The sequence below is a fragment of the Myotis brandtii genome, unplaced genomic scaffold (genome assembly GCF_000412655.1).
Source record: "Myotis brandtii unplaced genomic scaffold, ASM41265v1 scaffold1875, whole genome shotgun sequence".
NCBI lineage: Eukaryota > Metazoa > Chordata > Mammalia > Chiroptera > Vespertilionidae > Myotis > Myotis brandtii.
The window spans coordinates 322,515-344,661 of NW_005356961.1; the positions used below are offsets into that span (position 1 = coordinate 322,515).

Consider the following 22,147-nt stretch of genomic DNA (forward strand, 5'->3'; position numbering starts at 1 on the left):
GGCAGGCTGAAAGCTGGTTTCTAGGGTTTTGTTTAGCTTCTTATTTGCAACATAGTACATTGTTGCTTAGAGTTGCAACTCAGAGGCCGGCAACGTTGGAGTCTGCAGTCACTGAAGCAAGGAAGCCTCATGTTCGCTTCCAGCTGCCTGGCTGCCGGCCGCCATCTTGGCTGACAGTTAATTTGCATAAGGATATGCTGATTAGCCAATGGGAAGGGTAGCGGTCGTACGCCAATTACCATGTTTCTCTTTTATTAGTGTAGATAGTCTTCTCTTCTCAAAGTAGTGCCTTCTACATTATCTCACACAATTCCTAAAATAACTCTTGTCACATATGCAGGCCAGGTGCCCTCACTTCCATATCTCCCCTCAGCTTCTTCACCCCATTAGTACCAGTCCCCTTATGGAGCCTCACTGCAGCACCTCCTCCAGAAGGCTTACCTGATTAGAGCCTGAGAGAGCACAGCACTCTGCACAGAGGTAGGGCCTAAGAAACGCTTGATGCTTGAATGAATGAAGGAAGGAATTTGTGACTCTCCAGTCGTATCCGTTGGCAAAGAAAAAGAGAGTCTGACTTTTTTTGTTTTTCTGCTTTACCTAGGTACAAAAAGCTAAGGTTTGAAAAAATGTGAACATATCTGACATTTGGTGAATGGGCATCTTAAAAATTCTTACCATAGGACTGCCTCACTATTATATCAGCATCATTTTTTTTATAAAAAAAGAAGAAATGCACAACTGCAAAATTTGAAATTTCTATTTAAAGTCTAGATGCTTTTTTTAAAAAATATATTTTATTGATTTTTTACAGAGAGGAAGGGAGAAAGATAGAGAGTTAGAAACATCGATGAGAGAGAAACATCGATCGGCTGCCTCCCGCACATCTCCTACTGGGGATGTGCCTGCAACCCAGGTACATGCCCTTGACCGGAATCGAACCTGGGACCTTTCAGTCCGCAAGCCGATGCTCTATCCACTGAGCCAAACCGGTTTCGGCAGTCTAGATGCTTTTAAGAAGCATACAATGCTTTCTTTAAATGTGCTGAGAGGAATGAAAGTTTGGAGACCCAGAAACCATCTTTCAGCTTTTCTCTGGAGAAACTGTGTGATATTGTCTGAGATTTTCTGTCCTCCCCACCCCCAGGAAGTTAAAAACAATACCCTTTTGTATAGTGCCTATACCCATGAAATAAAGCATGGATTTTAGGAAACTTGGGAGTCAAAAGCAATTATTCAGATAATTCAAGCTAAGATCCATCCTGCCATAAAAGAGGAAAATAAAGTGTGCAATTGGATCTGATTGCCTGAAAATCTCAAATGAATTATTCCTTTGCTTGTGCTACTAGAGAATCATAGCCCGGCCAGTGTGGCTCAGTGGTTGAGCATCAACCCATGAACCAGCTGGTCATGGTTTGATTCCTGATCAGGGCACATGCCTGGGTTATGGGCTCAATCCCCAGTAGTAGGGGGCGAGAAGGCAACCAATAAATGATTCTCTTTCATCATTGATGTTTCTATCTCTCCCTCTCCCTTACTCTCTGAAATCAATAAAAAATATTTTTAAAAAGAATATAAAATTTAACATGATATATGTGATTAAAACAGTGGCTTGCTGTTCAATAAGCTTTCAAGGGAAGAAATACCAGACAATTCCTGATTGAGAACACTGGTTAGAGCCAGTGGTAATCTTAAAAACATTTTGATTGCTTTTTAGAGAGGGAGGAAGTGAGAGACAGAAACACCGATGCAGCTGCCTCCTGACCCTGACCTGGAATCAAACTGGCAACCTTTCAGTGCACAGAACTACACCCAACCAACTGAGCCACACTAACCAGGGCAGGGTCAGTGGTAATTTAAACAAAAAATTTATTAGACTACTTTTTAGAGCAGTTTTCTGCTCACAGCAAAATTGAGTGGAAGGTACTGATATTTCCCTTATATCCTCTGACCGCCACCCCCCATACACTCAGCCTCCCCAGCTATCAACATCTTCCACCAGAATGGTACATTTGTTACAACTGAGCCTTTGTTAACTAACACATTATCACCCGAAGTCCACAGTTTATATCAGGGTTGACTCTTGGTGTTGTACATTCTATGCGTTTGGCCAAATATATAATGGCATGTATTCACCATTATAGTATAAAACAGGGTGGTTTTGGCAGTGGTAATTTTTACTTTGTCTTCTTAGGTGCAATGTTAGCTCATTTCCTGAAGGATTGATCTGAAAACCTCAAAGATGATTATAGATGCTTTTAAAATCCCTAACAAGAGGCCCTGCTAATGCTACCCATCATCTTCATTGGCTATATGACTAGACCTCTATGTAGGAGGCACCTGCACTGGTTCAAACAGTTCTCTTCTGAAATCGCCAGAGCAGGTTGGTCAGCATCATTCTTTCACCAAAGATCTGGAAGGGGCTGCCACATTTGACCATGCAGGTTTTGAACCATGCGACACCAGGGGGCGCTACTCACATAGACTACAGTGTAATCACACTCCTTGGAGTTGGGCAATGAGGAAATCCAGACTCTGGGAAGGACCTAAAAGAATCTATTTAGAAGTTTTTAGCTCTATGTTTAACCAGGCTGTGCGAAAATCAGATTCCTGTAGTTAAGGTCATTTTTAGATTCCCTATGTCTAGAGAGTGTGAAAAGCAGTTTACAACAAATCATTTGCTTTAGGTAGGAGTTATTGATTATCTTTCTGTGGAAGTGCTTTCTTTATCAATAGTCTTTCTGACATAGAGGGGTGGAAAGACTCTGACACTTGATGTTTAGAACTTCAAATATTGTGGCCCCAGATGAAAGATGAATTTGAGTGGAGGCTGTTAGGCCCAAATCATACTGTCTTGAGTGGATGGCTGCCTATTCCTCCTTCCACAATTCTCCTATGGCAGTTGCCATAGGGTAAAAAGGACGAGACTTAAAAAAAATCCTCCCCAGAGAATATGTTTTTACTGATTTTAGGTATAGAGGAAAGGAGAGAGAGAGAGAGAGAGAGAGAGAGAGAGAGAGAGAGAGAGAGAAACCATTGATGCGAGAGAGAAACATTGAACCCGCAACCTAGTTATGTGCCCTGATTGGGAATTGAACCCACAACCTTTTGGTGTATGGTACCACTCAGCCAGGGCAAAAGGAAAAGACTTTTGGTGGTCATTTAGAAATATGCATTAGGGTGTATGTTAATGTTTCATTTTCATGAGTCTTCTATCTCTCATTGCCACCAGTGGCTGAGAGTTTATGACAATAAAATTATGTCACCAAATTGAAAGCCAATGATACTCATCATGTCATGAATTAAATTTCACTCATTTAACTGATTAGACAAAATGAAAATGTGAAAAAATGCTTTTAATGCCCCCCCTGTTGTTTATATCTACCAGTAAAGTTCTTCATTAAGCTTTCAGCAAAAAGCATTCCATAAACAGACTTTTCCTTCACCCTGAGGACTCACTAAGATAAATGTCCTTTTCACTCCATTAATAAAGGATGGCTGCTAACTGATCACTTCAATCTTGTCTGCAAAATCTCCAGTTCTTAGATCATTGCCATAGCCTTTGCTGTATTGTTACTTTAGCTAGATTAGGGCTACAGAGACCAAGAAAAGTGGTGGCTTTTATTTTTCTCCTTCAAGAAACCATCATAAAAGAATAATAGTCCCACATTAATAGTAATTTGCAAAAAGTGACAACGGGTTTGATTTGTGTTACTTGAGGAACTAACAAGACTCTCAGAACACCTTGGTCATGAATTTTAGTAACTAAGTTTGATTTCCTAGCATTTCATTTTTGTGTGTGTGTATTTCAATTACTTTTTAATCTTCGCTAATTCCTGGACATATATTTTCCTCCTCATGCTTTCTCTGCTGTATTTGAAGTCTCCCCTGTCCTGAATGCTGGCTCTTCTCTTCTTCCTGTTCTACTCACCTTGCTAATTTCTAAGATTCCAGAGCTTCCAGTGTAAGGCGAGGGAGCCTATGGGGGATCACTGAAGGGTCCCTCAGACCAATTAGCAAACAATGTCCTGTGGAGGGAGCCTGTGGGCAGCTGTGCTGGATTCTCAGTCATCTTCTGCCTCCACAAAACCTCTTTATGTATACAAAAAGGCTGCTAATTGCAGTATCTAAATGACCATACAAGTTGCCATTTGTTTCCTTTTCTTAAAGACACATCCTGAAACACTTATGAAATCAAGTCAGGGAACATACATGCTTTTGTTTTTCCTTTTAAAAGTACTGCTTGTCCTCTGCCCACCTCCACCAACTCTCTCACATTCCCAACATCATCTAATCATCTTTAAAATATAAATGCCTACCTCCCCAAGGATCAAGAGGAGCCAAAGAAAAGCAAAACAGAATGGGAAGATGCCAGGAAAGTTGTTGACACCCTAAAGATGATTTTTTTTTCCTTTAGAAGAACTGACCTCCCGGAGAAAGCAAATGAAAGTACCTTCCTCATCTTTGTGCTGTGAAATTATTAAAGTGCACATTATGTGCCAATACCCCTTGTTTTGTGTTCATAACCTTAAGCCTAAATCAATCTGTTGTCTCAGGGAGTTAGCACATTTGTTAATGATGACTAACCCAAAGCCTGAATTGTTTAAGAGAAGCAGTTTTGGATATAAACAACAACATGGAGAATTACCTAGTGGCCATGGAACATTATTCCCCTGCTTGCAGAGGAATAACACTCTCCATCCTCTATTTTTGGGAGCTTCTTCTCTGCTGTCTGAAGTGAGGTTTGCATGGCTAGAGAGAAGAGAATCTTCAATCAATAGGGAGAAGATCCTACAGTTTCATCAATGGATTCATTTAGCTAGTGAGCATTTATTATGCACTGATTTTGAGTCCAGACTGTTACCATACATTTTTCTATTCATACAGTTATTGGGAATGTATGGCTTATGAGTATCCGCTGAGGAATCATTTATGAAAAGTTCAAGGCCACTGCCTTTGAGCTTTTAGTCCTGTCACAGAGAAAACAAATCAACAGTCATGTGGGTGACACAGTGTCATTAAATAGAGTGCTATAGAGGTATAGAGAAAGAGTCCCAAAATGCAGGTGAGAAGGTGGCATCTCAGCAGAACCCAGAAAACCTGCATACAGCAGGTACAGATTAGCCTGGTGAAGAAAGAGGCCATGTCATTTCAGGCTGAGGGAATAGCAGTGGAAAGGCCTAGACCTGTATTATGAGTGTAGAGGGCACTGGGAGGCAGTGCAAAGGCATTGAAGAGTTGTTAAGAACAGTGGATCTCATCAGATTTGCATTTTAGAAAGCTGTCTCTAGCTTCAATGTGGAAAGTTGACTATGGAAAGGCAAGCCTGGAAGCAGAGAAATGAAGTTAGTGGTCTTTATGCCCCCCTGGGAAGGATGGTGGTTCCTTGCTAGAAGGTAATAGAGTCAAAGATGGAGAGAAATGAAAGCATTCAATATATTCTAGGGGAGAAGTCAACGAGGTTGGCTGGATGGTCAGATGTGGAGGAGGGGCAGATGTGGGTAAGAAAGAAGTTAAATGCAGAACTTCTGCCCTCCAGGAGCCCACAGAATGCTTCAGAGACATAATCTGTAAAGGCAAACCTTGGAATTCCAGGCAGTTTAGTGTAGTGGAAAGAATCTGAGTTTTGAAGTGAGCCAAAATTTCCTTGTATTCCTGTCATACCATTGATTAACCACATGATAGATCACTTGAACCCATTGCATCTCAGTCTCCTTATTACTTTACAGGTGGTTATGAGCTTTCATGTGTGGAAAGCATGTGGCACCTAAGAGATGTTCTATAAATACTAGTATTTCTATAAAATAATAATCATTATAATTATTACTCTAATACTAAGAAAATAACACCAATCATTATTGTATAAAACCATTAAAAATAAATATGGGTTAATATGCATATTTGGGGGGGTCAGATATATATATTAAAGAATATTTTTCTCTTAAAAGATTCTAAGGCATTGAAAACTTTTACTATTGCACAACTAGGGAATCAAATAGAAATACATTATCATGCTTCAGAATATCCCTGGGCAATGGGTTTCACAACTCCCTGTATCAACATTTTATCCTTATGATCAAGAAATTCTTCTGCATACCTGACTGCAATCTCTCTTGCTTTATTTGATTTGTTTGCTTTGTCCCAGTTCCCTTAGCCTTCTTCTTGCTTTTCCAAGTGCAGTTACTCTTTTGTCAAGGAGTGGTTTATCAATATTGTCTCAGACCCTTTTGTGTCTTTTTGGGACTAACTATATTGCTCTGATTTCTTAGCTCTGCCTAAAGAACATTTTGACTTATTGCCTGGAATTGGAATTATCTTCTCTATATTCCTTGCTCATCAGTCTTCTATTTAGAGAAAATATTTACACATTTAAATTCTTTTTCAAAATGTTCCCCTTTAAAAATATTTTTTTATTGATTTCAGAGAGGAAGGGAGAGAGAAATAAAACATCAATGATGAGAGAGAATCATTGATCAGCTGCCTCCTACACGTCCCCTACTGGGGATCAAGCCCTCAACTTGGGCATGTGCCCTTGACTGGAATCGAACCCAGGACCCTTCAGTCCACAGGCTGACGCTCTATCCACTGAGCCAAACTGGCTAGGGCCAAATATTCTTTTTTTCTAATGGAAGTGTCCTGGAATTAGTGACAGGGATTGTACAACATAGTGAATATACTAAAAATACTGAATTGTATACTTTAAAATAGTGAATTTTATGTCATGTGAATTATTTCTCAATAAAATAAAAAAATGAAAAGCTTTGGTGGGAAAAAAAGCTCCCTTCTCCTTCTGATGTCTTTTTGGTGGCTTCACTTGAATTTGTCTCCTGGACCAATGTATATGGCCTGTGTTTCTGTGTAAAACATTGCTCAAGCCAGCATCCAGAGAAGCTGTTCTAGATCCTTGGAAATATTTATCCTCACTTTATAGATGGGAACCTGAGGCAAAAAGAGGTGGCTGATTGGTCCAGAATCACCAAGCTGCCACGTGCTACACAGAATTAATGGGCCAGCATAAGCTGGCTGCTGCAGGCATCTTTAGAGTGTCTCCAATCTCCTTCTTCAGGGGGACCTGCAGCCAGCCCTTGCTCTCTTCCACTTTTTCCTCTTTTGATCAGATTTGCTTCTTAAAAGGCCTATTTTTGGCACATATTTCAGAGTGGGTGTTACAGCTCTGGGAGATTTTCATTTGAATCATCTGTATTTAGGAACTGAAAGGGGTTGTGGTGGTAAAGTAGGCACTAATCAGCTGGTGAGGCAGTTCAGGGAGGGAGTGATCTGGGTCCTACTCAGAGCTCCTCCAGGGCTGTTACATCAATGCCATCTATTCTGTCTCTACCTAAAGCCAACAGTACATCTGAATAATGAGTCAGTTCTACCTGTCAGCTATGAGTGAGGCTCTACTGCTCAGTGTGTGCAATACCCACAATGTATGAGGCCATATGGCCTCTGATGTGGTCCTGCCCACAGATTGCTGGCAGACATTGGGTGGATTATTCTGAGCCTCAGTATCCTCATCTGCAGGCTGGTCACAGTGACCCGTATCTTATAGGGTTAAATGTAAGCAAGCGTGGAGTTTTCAGTCCAGCATAGTGCCCAGGTCGCAGAGCTTTGCAAATTCCGTTTTCTCTCGGGTTTTAAGTCAAACACTCTGAGCATGGCCCATGTTTTCATTGAAGTTCCTGTCTTCAGTCCTAGTCTTTAAGGCATTAAGAAAGGAAGAAAGAGAGGAAAGGAAGGAAGGAAGGAAGGAAGGAAGGAAGGAAGGAAGGAAGGAAGGGAAAGAAAGCAAGCTTGGGATAGGTGCGATTTGTAATGAGTCCATGTGCCACAAGAAATCTTGAATATCCTGCCTGTAGTGGGTTGAATTGTGCCCCCCCAATGATATATTCACCTTTAAACCTCAATACTTATTAATGCAACCTTGTAGGGAGCAGCTATAGGATCAAGCCTTGGACTGACCTGTGGCAGGGCCACAAACAAGTTCAGCTTGGAGGGCAGAGCCCTCCTAGCATAATTAAGCTTGACCTTATAGTCCTCCCTTGTTCTTTCCTAGGTAGCTAAAGGGCTGTGGGAGGTGCAGCAAGTGCTGCCAAAACAAGTGAAACTCACAAGAACATTGTAAACATGTTGACCACTACCCTTCTTTTGATCTGGCTTACAGGTTGGGTCTTTCAGTGTTCTCATCCAGGCATGGGAGACCCACTGAGCCTCAGCTGTATTCTCTTGTCTGTCTTCTTTAATCCTTTACTGCCCCTCCTCAGGCTCACCATGGCTGTGCTGGACGCGGTTCACAACCTTATATGGACATAGGGTCTTTGTAGAGGTTATTAAGTTATGATGAGATCATCCTGGATTTAGGGCCCTAAATCCAATTATTTATCCTATATAATAAAAGCCTAATATGCTAAGTGTCTGACCAATTGTTCAATCTTTCAACCAGTCACCATGACGCACACTGACCGCCAGGGGGCAGACGCTCAGACTGGTAGGTTGGCTTCCAGCTGATGGGGACTGAGCGAGATGGGCCGGACCCACACTGGATCCCTCCCTCAATCCTCCCCAGCCCCAATCATGCACCAGTGAGGTCCCTCGGTCTGGCCTGAGCCCTTTCACAATCCAGGACCCCTCAGGGAATGTCGGAGAGTTGATTTTGGCCCAATCCCCACAGGCCAGGCCGAGGGACCTCACCGTGCACCTGGCCTCTAGCCCATTGGCTCCCCACTTCAAGTCTGGCTCCCCACGGGGCCTCTAGCCCATTGCAGAGGTCGTAGGTCTGGCCCTTACAGAAACTTTTTGACTGGATTAGCTAAATGATGAGATATGCAGGACCTACTGGCTGTGGCCCCGACATCTGGTGCCCGCACCAGCCCATCTGCTGACTACTGATTGCCAGTGGAGGCAGCGAATTTTCCCACTACCACTCTCAGCTGGGAAACTGGCCGTGGCTTCCCTCCTTCTGGGCGGACAGTGGGCAACCTCTGGAGAAGGAAGGAGGTGAAGGAGCAGTTCAGGTGGGAAGAAGGAGGTTCCTGTCGCCACAGGACTCCACCTGGGCGGAAGGGCCTAGGCAGGAGCCTGACATTGAGCAGGGTCCTGCCCTAGATTAACTAGATTCCAGGCTAAGTAAATCCTGTTTGCTAAATAATTGTATTTTGCAGCTAAATGCCCACAAGTTGTCAGTTACCCCCAAATTTAGGGTAAATTGAGATGAAAGAAGTGAGACAGATGCAGAGAGGAAGTGACATAATATTGGGAGAAGAGAGGAGGGAGCTCGATCCCGGGGTGCATCACCCGAGAACCGCCCTCTCGAAATCCTCGACCCCTCAGGGGATGTTGGAGAGCTGGTTTCGGCCCAATCCCTGCAGGCCAGGCCGAGGGACCCCACCGGTGCACAAATCCATGCACCGGGCCTCTAGAGTTCTTATAAGAGAAAGGAGGGGGTGGTTTGAGACACAGAGACAGAGGAGAAAGCCTTGTGAACATGCAGGCAGAGATTGGAGTTAACGTTGCTACAAACCAAGGAATGTCTGGGGCCAACTGAAGCTGGAAGAGGCAAAGAAGGATTTTCCCCTAATTTATTTATTTTTATTGATTTCAGAGGGGAAGGGAGAGGGAGAGATAGAGAAACATCAATGATGAAAGAGAATTATTGATCAGTTGTCTCCTGCACACCCCACACTGGGGATCAAGCCTGCAACCCATGCATGTGTCCTGACCGGGAATTAAACCTTGACCTCCTGGTTCATAGCTCAATGCTCAAACACTGAGCCATGCTGGCCGGGTGGATTCTCCTCTGATTTAGAGAGAGCATGACCCTGATGACACCTTGATTTCAGACTTCTGGCCTCCAGAACTGTGAGAGAATATATTTCTGTTGTTTTAAGCTGTGTTAATTTGTTATGGTAGCCACAGGAAACTAATACACTGCCTAAAGAAAGGACAATTATTTATGCACTGACATATCCAGAGAAACTAGCATGCATGTTGATAGGAAGTCTTGCAGCAGCCATTTTGTTTCTCTCCCCAGCTCTGGGCAGAGCTGGTACCTGCACAGGAATGGTCCCACCCATCCCCAGATTGCACATGATGGAGTTACCAAATGTGATGTGTTACATGGGGGGCATCTATGCACCTCTTCACATGGAGGCAGAATAATCACATGGCTCTATAAATATTCTCTCAGAAAGGTCTGGCCCGAAGCACAATGACAGGTGTGGTAATTACATGTCTCCAGGAAAACAAATTGCTAATTATTACAGTGCTAAGCAGTAGCTAACAACTTTCTCCTTTGACCAATGAACTTCTTGAAATTGTTTTGATGAAATAGGATCAATATGAATGTCCTTTTTACGCATTATGTCTGTCAATTGAAATAGAAGAAGAAAGCCATTACCAATTTTCATAAATAGATAGATTTATGATTCCCCCCCAGGACTTACAGAAACAAATGAAAAGTTGCTGTACTAAGTGTACATACTTTGAGAAGAGGGCAAATAAGAACAAAGCCCTGCTGACTCACATGGACAGCTTTGTATCTCTGCCTGCAGCACTGTGTGTGTGTGTGTGTGTGTGTGTGTGTGTGTGTGTGCACATGCATGCGCGCATGTGCGTGTGCGTGCCAGAGGGAACTCGAGGTGACAACCTCTTCACAACTCCTGTCTCGTAGGCAGTTGCTTACCCCACCCCTCATCACTGGAATAAAATTATTTGAAATATATAGCATCTAAAAGTGCTAAAATGTACAGTGGGCCCACACAGCAGTGATTTATGCCTGTGACACCCCACAGCAAGAACCAACAAGGAGAGAGCTGGGCTTCTTGCTGTCTGTCACAGCGACTCTGTCTACACACCAAAGGCAGTGTGACAGAGGCAGGGGATGTCTGTGCTCTCCTGTTTACTGGAAGCCACTTTGGTACCTCACCTCTGAGGTTTCCTTTGAAGGCAGAGGGAGTGGAATGTGAACAAATTTTAACAGTGTTTCCCACTTCCTCTCTTCAGCAAAGCTAAAGGACCCACTTTCCAGAATGACCCTATCTGACACTTAGATGAACACATAATTCAGTCCATCCCTCTCAGAGGGAGCTTACCAGTGGGGCCTCTGTCCAAACGCCAGGAACAAGAGCAGAGGAATCTGAATAGTACTTGGCCTGGATGTGTTCCCATTCAATGCCTTTTAATGGAGCAAACTCTTACTTGGTAATAAGCAAGAAGTAGATCTGTTATGTATTTTGCCATCTTTAACTAATCTTTGCATGAGTTTCCAACATTTTTGTTAAAGAGAAATGTTTGGACAAGATTCCTTGGGTGGAATCAAGGAACCTCGAATGCCTTTAGAATTTTAACCTCATCCAGGAAATATATGACAGTCCTGTGTATGTGTGTGCGTGCATGTATACTCATAGTGAAGGATACAGTGAGTATTTAAGTACTTTTCAATATATTCCATCAGCTCAAGTCATAAACCATCAAGGAGGAAAAGTACTCATTTTATTAGGGATTTACTCATTATTGACAAATCAATATGAAATACTGAAGAGTACTTTGAAATCTTAATGATTTCATAATAGATGTAAGTACAATTGTGCCCCAACCAGGGGGAAAGAAAGTAGAATGGCTGAGGAAATCTGTTAGTGGTTTGAACACTGAGAAGAAACTTAGGTCCAGATTGGGTTGAATGGTACAAAATTTCCCTAAAATCTTGGATTCTTGGGGCAGGGGGCTGACTGAGCACAGAATCCATGGAGTAGATGATGCTGTAGCCTGCCCTGGAAACAAGGCCATGAAAGCAGTTAGAACCTTGACTATATATATATATATCGTCCCCCCCCCAAATGTACATACACACACACTTTGAATAATTCTAAAGGTAGTGTTTATTCAAAATATATTTCATTTTAAAAATTGAGCTATCAGCTGTTAAAGTGTATATATATTTTTGGGGGACCCCCTGTATATCAGCTGTTGTGATGGACAGAAGAAGGGAAAGAAAAACACAAGGCTAGAATGTAGGTTCAATCCAGTTGAAATCCAGCTGGTCTGACCTTGGCAAGGGCTTCCTCTCATTGAGTCTCAAGGCCTCCATCGGCAACTCCAGAGAATGAATTCATCTTTACTAAAGAACCATGCAATCTTGTGATTCTCTAATTGTAAGTACAGTGATAAGATGCTTTTCCATACTTAGGCTGCCAATCGGAGAATGCATTCTGCTTTCATTTCCTAATTTGCTGATGGAAAAATTTAAGCTAGGTTTGAGAGGCCCAATTCAGGGCTTTGATTTATAGCTTCCCATTGCATTAACTGCCTTGTAGGGGGTATGTTGGCATTATATTAGCCTATTCTAAGTGTCATTCTGAATGATACCATTGATTGGGCAGGAATGTTACATTATTGAAATAGTTTGCAGCCTTCTCAGTGAGATTTATACTCTCGGCATATGTGGTATTGTTTTATTTAGTTCCTGCCTATTACCAACATTTTGAAACAGTTTACATTAAATACATAGGAATAGCAATCTTTTTTAAAAATATATTTTTATTGATTTTTTACAGAGAGGAAGGGAGAGGGATAGAGAGTTAGAAACATTGACGAGTGAGAAACATAGATCAGTTGCCTCCTGCACGCCCCCCCCTGGGGATGTGCCTGCAGCCAAGGATGCCCTTGACTGGAATCGAACCCGGGACCCTTGAGTCCGCAGTCCGACGCTCTATCCACTGAGCCAAACCGGTTAGGGCAGGAATAGCAATCTTAACAACCCAGGAGAAAAATTTGGGCAGAGAAGTCTCTGAGAAGCATTCCAAAACTAATGGCTGGTGAAAATTAAACCTCTTCTTTCTTTCCCATCTATCTGGCTTAAAACTAATTGAGCCAGTTTTCTGAAATTTAAAGCCAAAAGCATCCTAATGTATACATTATTTAATTCTCATGGTAACTCATTAGGTATGAACTAGTATTACCTCCATTTTACAGATGAAGAAAAGGGGGAATAGAAGGGATGGGAAAATTGTCTGAAGTCACACAACTGATAAATATTAAGAAAATCTGAATCCAGTGACTGTACCATCAACCATTATAATATATGCTGCTAAGTGTGAAATCAGATTTTAAACTAGGTCTATTTGACTTAAACTCCATTGATATTGACTACTAGACTATGCTACCTATGATAAAAATGATGATGATTATGATAATAACAATAACAGTAATAATTATAGCTGACATTTATTGAGCTTTTATAGTATTTCAGGTTTAGTCTAAATATTTTACATTAATTGACTCATTTAATCTTCACAAAACCCTATGAGGTGGGTACTACTGTTATCCACATTCAATAAATATTCATTTCTATTAATATTCATAAACTGAGGAACAGAGAATTTATTTTTAAGAATTTTCAATTAAGATATAATTCATGTCTCATAAAATTTACCCTTTTAAAATATAAAATTTAGTAATTTTTAGTATATCCACTATGTTGCACAACTATTACCATGATGTAATTCCAGAACATTTTCATTATCCCCCAAAGAAAGCCTTATGCATTAGCAGTCACTCTCCATTCCTCCTTCCCCCCAGCCCTTGGCAACCATTAATCTACTTTCTGTCTCTATGGATTTTCCCATTCTGGACATTTCATACAAATGGAATCGTACAATATGTGGCCTTTTGTGTCTGGCTTCTTTCACGTGGAATAGAGAAAAACAGCTACCATTTAATGGTTGCCATGACTACCATGTCCTAAGCACTGCTATCAGGAGCTCTATGTGCATTATCTCTAATCCTCCCAATGACCCTGTGGCAGAGAACTATTATCTTCCTTTTAATGAGGAGACTGAGTCACAGAGCTGTTCAGTACCTTGCATAAAGTACGACAGCTCATAAATGGCAGAGTTAAAATGCAGACCCAGATCTATCTGTGTCCAAATCCCACACCCTTTGTGCTCCATCCCTCTTCTGTAGGATAACAAGTATGTGGGTTAGTAACGTGATGGTCTTGAAACCAGGGCAAAGAAGTCAAGACAACCTGATGGTGGGAAATACAGCCCCAAGCTCTCCTGATCTTGGTGCCTGGTCGTGGGGTAGAGTTAGAGGGGCACTCTCTTCCCCAGCCTGGGCTCTAGACCTCAGCAAACTTGTCTGCTGAGGTCCTGCTTGATCTCCTTTCTTTGAAGCTCCCTTAATACCCTAGTACACTCTGGTTTTACTCAGTTTGGACATTTAAGTTGAAGAACTTGTATGGAGGAATTTCTTTATTTCTTCATCTGGCTCTGGGTTACACATGGAATCATGATGAAGCAAGTCAAGACTTCTGTAAAGGGAAGAACAAAGTCAGTGGAAAAATTTCAAGCATTCTCCACAATCTGCAGCTTGGGCAAATTTCCTTCTGGGACTCATTGAATGGACATCAGCTTCCCTACTGTAGATGGGCACTAGCTCATATATGCTTCTACAAGAGGAGGTTTTGGAGTTGCCCAATGGTTTGTTGCACAGAGACCCATTTATGCTGTTGATCAACACTGACACTTTCTCCCAACATAAAGCTCTTTAAGGTGTGGCCTAGTGGGATCTGCGATAATGCACTTAGAAAAGAGACGATCATGCCTAATTGATAAAACAGATTTGCATCATTCAGGCGTGATAATTACTCTTTGATGGCTTTGGAGGATTTCATATAAAAGAGAAAATCATATCTCAAAGAGCAGACCCCTAGAATGTTATAGCTGAAAGTGACCCTCAAGATTAAGTATTCAGCCCTGTTCTTAGTGACAAATAAATTTACCAAGTCCAAGAAAGAAGTGTGAACAGGGCATGTGGTATCAGTGGATGCCAATGGGACACCCTACAGTGGTCATAGTGCTCTGGCTGCTTTACCCCGTGAAGCCTTGGCCCCAGTGATACCTGAATTTCAGTGACACACAAACATACAGGTGGAGCTCAGTATATCATCGATTCTTTGGCTCTTGATGCTGCCACATCATTGGTTCTTTTTTATGAAAATTTGTCCTCTGTAGGGTGGGCTCTGGTCACCAACTGGAAAACTGATGATGATGATTATGACATCATTTCAGAAAACCCAGAGAGTGGTGAAAATGACTTGTGCTCTAGTGATTTATGAGGATTCTTTGGGGTACCAGATGCCCCAAGCTGTCACCTCAAAGTCACTCATCTAATGTGCCCCCTTCTCCCGCTAAAGAACCAACAGGGCAGTCTTATAAGGGAAGAGGAGACAGTGCAGGTTCACGGAACAGAACCAAAATATCCAACACTACAATTAGCTGTCCTCATTGGCCAGCCCCAAGAGCTCTTATTTAGATACTGTACAAAAGCAGATGTTTGTACTAATACTTGTAGACAATGAAAAATTAAGCACTGTTTTCCATGCTCTGTATAAGAAGGCACAGAAATGGATACTACTTTCCTAAAAATAGTGCCTGCAAGAAAAGTTTGTTTTAATTATTTGGAAAATGCAGGTCTAACCAGGTCATTTCTTCAGATTGCTGGACTGACTTGCTGTTAAGGCAGCTAGAGGCCTTTAAGAGTCACTGTTAAGTTCTCAGAGGAAATGAGAAGCTGGCAGGAAAGAGGGGGTCTGGAGGAGAACCGTTGTCTTTTGATGTTGAGGACAAGGTGTCTCAGGCTCCCCTTATTAACTTTTTCCCCCTTATTAACTTTTATCTTGAGGTAATTTTAGACTTATAAAGGGCTGTGAAAATAGTACAGAGAATTCCTTTACCCAGCTTCCCCTTAAGTTAATATCTTATATAACCACAGAATATTTATCAAAAGTAAGGCATTAACCTTGATACAATACTATTAACCAAACTACAAAATTCATTCAGATTTCATCAGTTTTTCCACTGAAGTCTTTTCTGTTCCAGGATTCCACATTGCATTTGTCACCTTAGTCATGTCGTATCTCCTTACTCTCCTCCTTCTATGCCAGTTCCTCAGTCTTTCCTTGTCTTTCATGACCTTAATATTTTTGAAGAGTAGTGGTCAGGTATTTTGTATAATGTACCCCAATTTAGGTCTGTCTGATGTTTTCTCATGCTTAGAATAAACACAAGTTTTTAATGATCAGATAGAAATAGATTGAAGTTAGGAAGTCCTTTTGAGTCTAACATTAAGAAAGAAAGTTACTTTTTTCTGGCCTCCTGGATCCTCCCTCAATGCTCTCTGTCCATTTCCAGTTCTCTTCTCTCTACCCTCAGTGGCCAAGACTTTATAGGCACTTGCTTTGTGTCCAACCTGATAGTGGAGACATTGTGCTCTGCAGAAGAAAGGTGCCTTTTTTCTTTTCATTTTTTAAAACAAGTGTCCTCAAACTCTAGGAAGAAATTCCAGTCCCCTACATTGAAACTATAAGGAAGCAACACAGTACTTCTTTTGAAACAGTTTAAGCAGAGGGACAGTCCCTCTTTCAGATGAGAGTCAGGGTTATATTACCTATTGTGTGAAAAACAATGATGTCCCATTAGCAAAATATTAAACTTGCCATGTTGGTACTGAATTCCTGAGGTTGTTTCCCCAACTAGGCGATATGATGTTTCATCTCAGAGGTCCTGCTATTTCTTACTTTGGGTGGAGGGAGAAACAGCAAATCTTAGTTTTCTGGAGTTTCCAAGAAACATGAGAACTATTATGAAATCATCAACATTGCATCTCAGAACAAGATCCTTTCAATTTATGCCAACGGCTAAGACTTTTTATCTTTTTCTGATAAAACTGTGGGGCTTTTTTCATATATCTTTTGAGTATCAAAGCTAGAAGATGTTGTTCACAGTCCTAACATTTTACAGATGAGATTACTGAAGCCAGAGAGGGAAAAACAACCAATTACTCAATCAGTGAAATCTCTATTCTGTACTGGCTGGTATAAGGCAAATAGGTTTATAGGGCATGATCCCTAGGCTTCAAAAGCTTAACGATATAGCATGGGAGATAAAAAGAAGATTGTGGAAGATCAAAAAGGCCAGGCAGAAAAGGTTGGATGACTTGGGGCACGTGAGTGGCATGAGGTGGGTACTACTGATGTAAGGAGTAAGTGGGAGAGACTTTTTAGGGATAAATATATCCCCAAATGTCCCTTAAATTTTAATTGAAAAAGTATATTAGTGAATATTTTTAAGTGCTTACTATTTGCTAGCCATTGCTTTATGTGTATTAGTTCACAAAATCTCTTTTCCATAGAGGAGGAAACGGGCTTAAAACATAAGTAACTTCTCCAAAACACAGCAAAGTAGTTTCCCAATTAGGCCTGTCTGATTTCAGAGCCACTATCTGTCTCAACACCCTACATACAGCTGCATTATTTATTCTATGTTAGAGCTGAGGAACCTTTGGATTCTAGCACAAACTCTTGTTTTAATGAAGAGCCAGCCAAAGCCCAAAAGGGAGAGAGTGGTGCACCTAATTCCTGATCGTTTGGCTCTTCTGCAAAATCTTGGTGCCTCTGACACCAGGTGTCCTGGTGCAGGATATAGGGTATCTGATCCTGAACACTCTGTGACTTGGGGGAACAAACCCTCACTAGAAGAGTTCAAGCTTTAGCCCAGCTGGCATGGCTCAGTGGTTGAGTGGCAACCTATGAACCAAGAGGTCACGGTTTGATTCGTGGCCAGGGCATATGCCCGGGTTGCAGGCTTGATCCCAAATGTAGGGTGTGCAGGAGGCAGCCGATCAATGATACTCTCTTATCATTAATGTTTCTATCTCTTTCTCCCTCTCCTTTCCTCTCTGAACTCTATTTACCTATATCTATCTATCTATCTATCTATCTATATCTAATCTATCTATCTATCTATCTATCTATCTATCTATCTATCATCATCTATATCTATAGCTAGCTAGTTATAGAGAGAAAATTAAAAAAACGAAAGAGCTCAGGCTTTAGACTTTGCTGACTAAACCCAGGGTCTCCACATTCTTTGGAGACTCCTCCCCCTCCAGTTGTGACTAGATATTTGGTTCAGGAAGAGGCCAAAAGGGGGGCTTTCCAGGTAGGAACCCAGAGCTGCACGCAGGAGCTCATGCAACTACAGCTGGGAAGTCAGTGGCAGAAAGGTGGACATAGATGCCATCCCATCTTTGTATTTTTATTTATTTTAAAAATATATTTTATTGATTTTTTTACAGAGAGGAAGGGAGAGAGATAGAGAGCCAGATACATCAATGAGAGAGAAACATCCATCAGCTGCCTCCTGCACACCTGCACTAGGGATGTGCCCGCAACCAAGGTACATGCCCTTAACTGGAATCAAACCCGGGACCCTTCAGTCCGCAGGCCAACACTCTATCCACTGAGCCAAACCGGTCAGGGTGCATCTTTGTATTTTTTTAAAAAAATATATTTTGATTGATTTCAGAGAGGGAGACGGAGAGAGAGAGATAGAAACATCAGTGATGGAAGAGAATCATTGATTGGCTGCCTCCTGCACGCCCCACACTGGGGATCAAGCCCACAACCTGGGCATGTGCCCTGACCAGGAATTGAACCATGGCCTCCTGGTTCATAGGTCGATGCTCAAACACTGAGCCACGCCAGCCAGGCCCATCTTTGTATTTTGATTCCCATAATTATGAAGGATTTTCTGTTTGGACAAGTGTCTTTTATAACATGGCCACTGTGTGTCCTTGGGCAAATTACTTACTCTTTCTGAACATCAGCATTTTCATTTGTAAAGTGAGAATAGTGATTGTTTTTGCCTTTCTAGGGTTATGAGTGTGAGAGTGAAATAGTTTTGGTTAAGTACACAGAGTAAGCGCTCAATGACTGCTAGCTCTTTGAAATACATTGGCAGAATAAACAGCAGGTGGTAGAGTGGCAAGATCACTTCATTTGGAATCAGACAATACATTGATGATGCACTCAGGATCTAACTTGGGTGTGGTCTTGGGCGAAGAAAACTAGGCTCTGGCTGTAGTTTTTCACTTGTAAACAAAGGAGTTCATTCTAAATGGAGAAAGTGATAAGCATTAAGAAGGCACATGGTGTGCAAAATTATGAGGAGGAAGCAGATAAAAAAGGGAGAGGAGAAGGAATTGTCCAGAAATCTAGTTTACTTTTTTGTGCCTCAAATACTAGTATTTGCCAAAAACCATTGTTTTCATGGAGAACACAAGCCCAATAAAAATATAACTACCAAGTACAGGTAGTTTTAGAAAAATTTAACCATAATAGTAATGATATTTATGATAACACATCATTTATTGAGTATATGCTATGACCAAGAACTGAGTTGAATATTTACAGTGTTCTTTTTCCCTAAAAATCCTAAAAGATAAGATTACTAAACACAATTTACAGGGGAGGAAATTGAATTTCATATATGTTGAGCTAACATTCTTGGTCCCACAGAGAGGAAGCAGTGGAGATGGGATTCTAACTCGTGTTTCCAGAGCTTCAAATGGCTTGCTCTTTGCTCTATGCCTTGATGTTTCTCATTTTCACTAAGTGCCTGCCTTCCTAGTAGGTCTGTTAAAGAGGCTGCATTTATTTTCAGAAGCTGTAGCCAGACCATAAAGCCTTCCTTTTGTTCCCTTTTTAGGCCTGGTTTTCAGAAATACACAAAGAAATCAGCTCCGTTCCCACTCAGCCTCAGCCTGTTTAGGGTCCAGTGGTATTTTACCTTTGCATTCCCTACCTTATGGACCAGATGTGATTCTAAATATCATCTGAACAGTTTACAACATGAAAGTTCATATTCAAACACACTTTTGCCACAGTTGTATATATTTGAAATACTTATGCTTTGGGATTGGATGGCAGATTCAAACAGAGATATTCTAGAAATGGCTTTCGTACTCATAACACCATTGAGATCCTAACTGACTACTTTAAAAATGAGCAAACCCTAAGCTGGCCTTGATATGCAGCTTGGACCCTCTGGCATGCACCCAGTCCCAGCAGAGGCAGCCACAAAGTGTTGATCTCTTTGTACCTCCAAACAGGTAGCCCAGGTCTGATCACAGGCAGTGTCTGACATTGGCCTGCACTGGAGTCCCTCCTAAGAGGCCCCAGGACTAAAACACAATGGTGGGCTTCAGACCAGATTAGAGCACGACCCAATTAGCTCCACAAGCGGTACAACCAAAGGGAGATCTCTGTTGGCACCAGAGTGAATTCCGCTTCATAGGGTCAGCCCCTGCACAGAAGCTCATATGCTGTGGTCAGGGTCAGTCCTCATTGTCAGTCAGCCTGAGGCTCAACCCCACCCACAGATGAGACTCATCAAGACTCATCTACAGCTCTGGCTGGTTAGCTCAGTGGTTAGAGCGCTGGCCCAAGGACTGAAGGGTTGCCGGTTGGATTCTGGTCAAGGGCATGTCCTTTGGTTGTAGGCTCCATCCCTGGCCCCGGTTGGGGTGTGTGTGGGAAGCAACCAGTCGATGTGTCTCTCTCACGTCAATGTTTCTGTCTGTGTTTCCCTCTCTCTTCTACTCTCCCTAAAAAAACAATGGAAAAATATCCTCGGTGAGGATCAACAGGAGGCCTCACATAACCCACACAAGGGACATTCCTGGAGCACCTAGCTCAGGTGATCAAGGAGACTGCACCACTGAGCCCCACAGGATACCTACCTACTATATAAGGTCACCCTACCAAGACTGGGAGACATAGCAGATATACCCAATGCACAGAAATGAATATAGAGAGGCAGCCAAAATGGGGAGACAGGGAAATATGCCCCAAACAAAAGAACAGGAGAAAATCCCCAAAAAAGAATGAAATGAAATGGAGGCAAGCAATTAGTACTCTGCCTTTAAAAGAATGAAATCTTACCATTTGTGACAGAGGTTAATTATATTAAGTGAAATAAGTCAGTCAGAGAAAGACAAATAGCATATGATTTCACTTACATGTAGAATCGAAATAACAAAATAAACAAACAAAAAAGTGAAACAAAGTCATAGATACAGAGATCGGAATGATGGTTATCAGAGGGTATGGGGGTTGGGGGACTGGGTGAAAAAAGGTGAAGGGATTGAGTCGTACAGATTGGTAGTTACAAAAATAGTCATGGGGATGTAAAGTACAGCATAGGAATAGTATTCAAAATCATTAATATTGTAATAACTATGTAGGTGCCAGGTGTGTACTGGAAATATTGGAATATTTTGCAAAGTATATGATTATCTAACCACTATGCTGTATACCTGAAACTAATACAAAACAATATTGAATGTAAAATGTAATTGAAAAAAATGTGCCAAAGTTTACTTATATAACAAGTCCGTAACCATGCTTTTATAAATTAAGCTGCTTTGTAAGTGCTATGTATCTACATCTTTTTTTTTTCCACGTGCAAGGCAGTTTCCTTAACATAAAGCTCTAGAAGTAGAAATGCTCAGTCACAGGATGTGTGCGAGTTTTAAGGCTTATGTGCTTGGATTTATCAATTCTTTTTACTTTTCTGGATACCTGTTATGCTTTAAATAGCTTTGCAATTCTTCAGACCCTAAAAAAAGCTTTCACGAATCTTTGGGGAGACTACAGGCTCTCTTAAGGCCACTGAAGCGTCTGTACTGTGAGGAAGATTTGGAGGGGCAATCAGCAGGTGAAATACAGCGTTGAGAACGTTCCTAGACAAAGACACAAAAAGGGGGGGGGGGGGGGGTGGAGAAAGGAAGGAAAATTCCTTCTGGGACTGGGAAGCAACTTTCCACTCCCAGTGGGGTGGAGCTTGCAACCCAGGGAGGGCTGGAACCACGGGCCACGTGACACACATCACTATGCAGTAGTGTTGGTGTTACCACGCATACTGCTGCGGCTTGCGACTGGCTGGCGGAGTTGACCCAGCAGAGGTTGTGTTTAGGTGGCATTGGGAGGTACTTACCATTTTCATTCCCTTTCTGATTCTCCACGAGGCTCTCTGCTGTCTGGTGACAAGTGTAAGTGTGAGTTGGTGTGAATGAGTACGTGTGCGGAGAGAGTTATCGGGCTTCAGGCGGGTCTGGTCAGCATGTTTTGTAGCCTCAGAGAAAGAAAGTCTTTTAGGTTGTGGTCTTTCTCCTTCCAAGTATCTCGGCCACCATGGGCCTTGTGGCTGGACCAGGGCAAGGGAGGATAGTGGGCTGTGGAGAGTATTAGGGGCTTTATTTGAAGTGTCTGAGTCCTGGAGGCGGCAGGAACCCCAGACAGGACAAACTC

The 22,147-nt window shown here is 41.9% G+C and overlaps 1 non-coding gene across 1 annotated transcript in view; it reads left to right on the plus strand.

Moving 5' to 3' along the window:
- Positions 1-22,147, plus strand: part of LOC102261754 — a 47,026-nt gene that overhangs the window by 20,355 nt on the left and 4,524 nt on the right. The gene's annotated exons all lie outside the window — the stretch shown is intronic.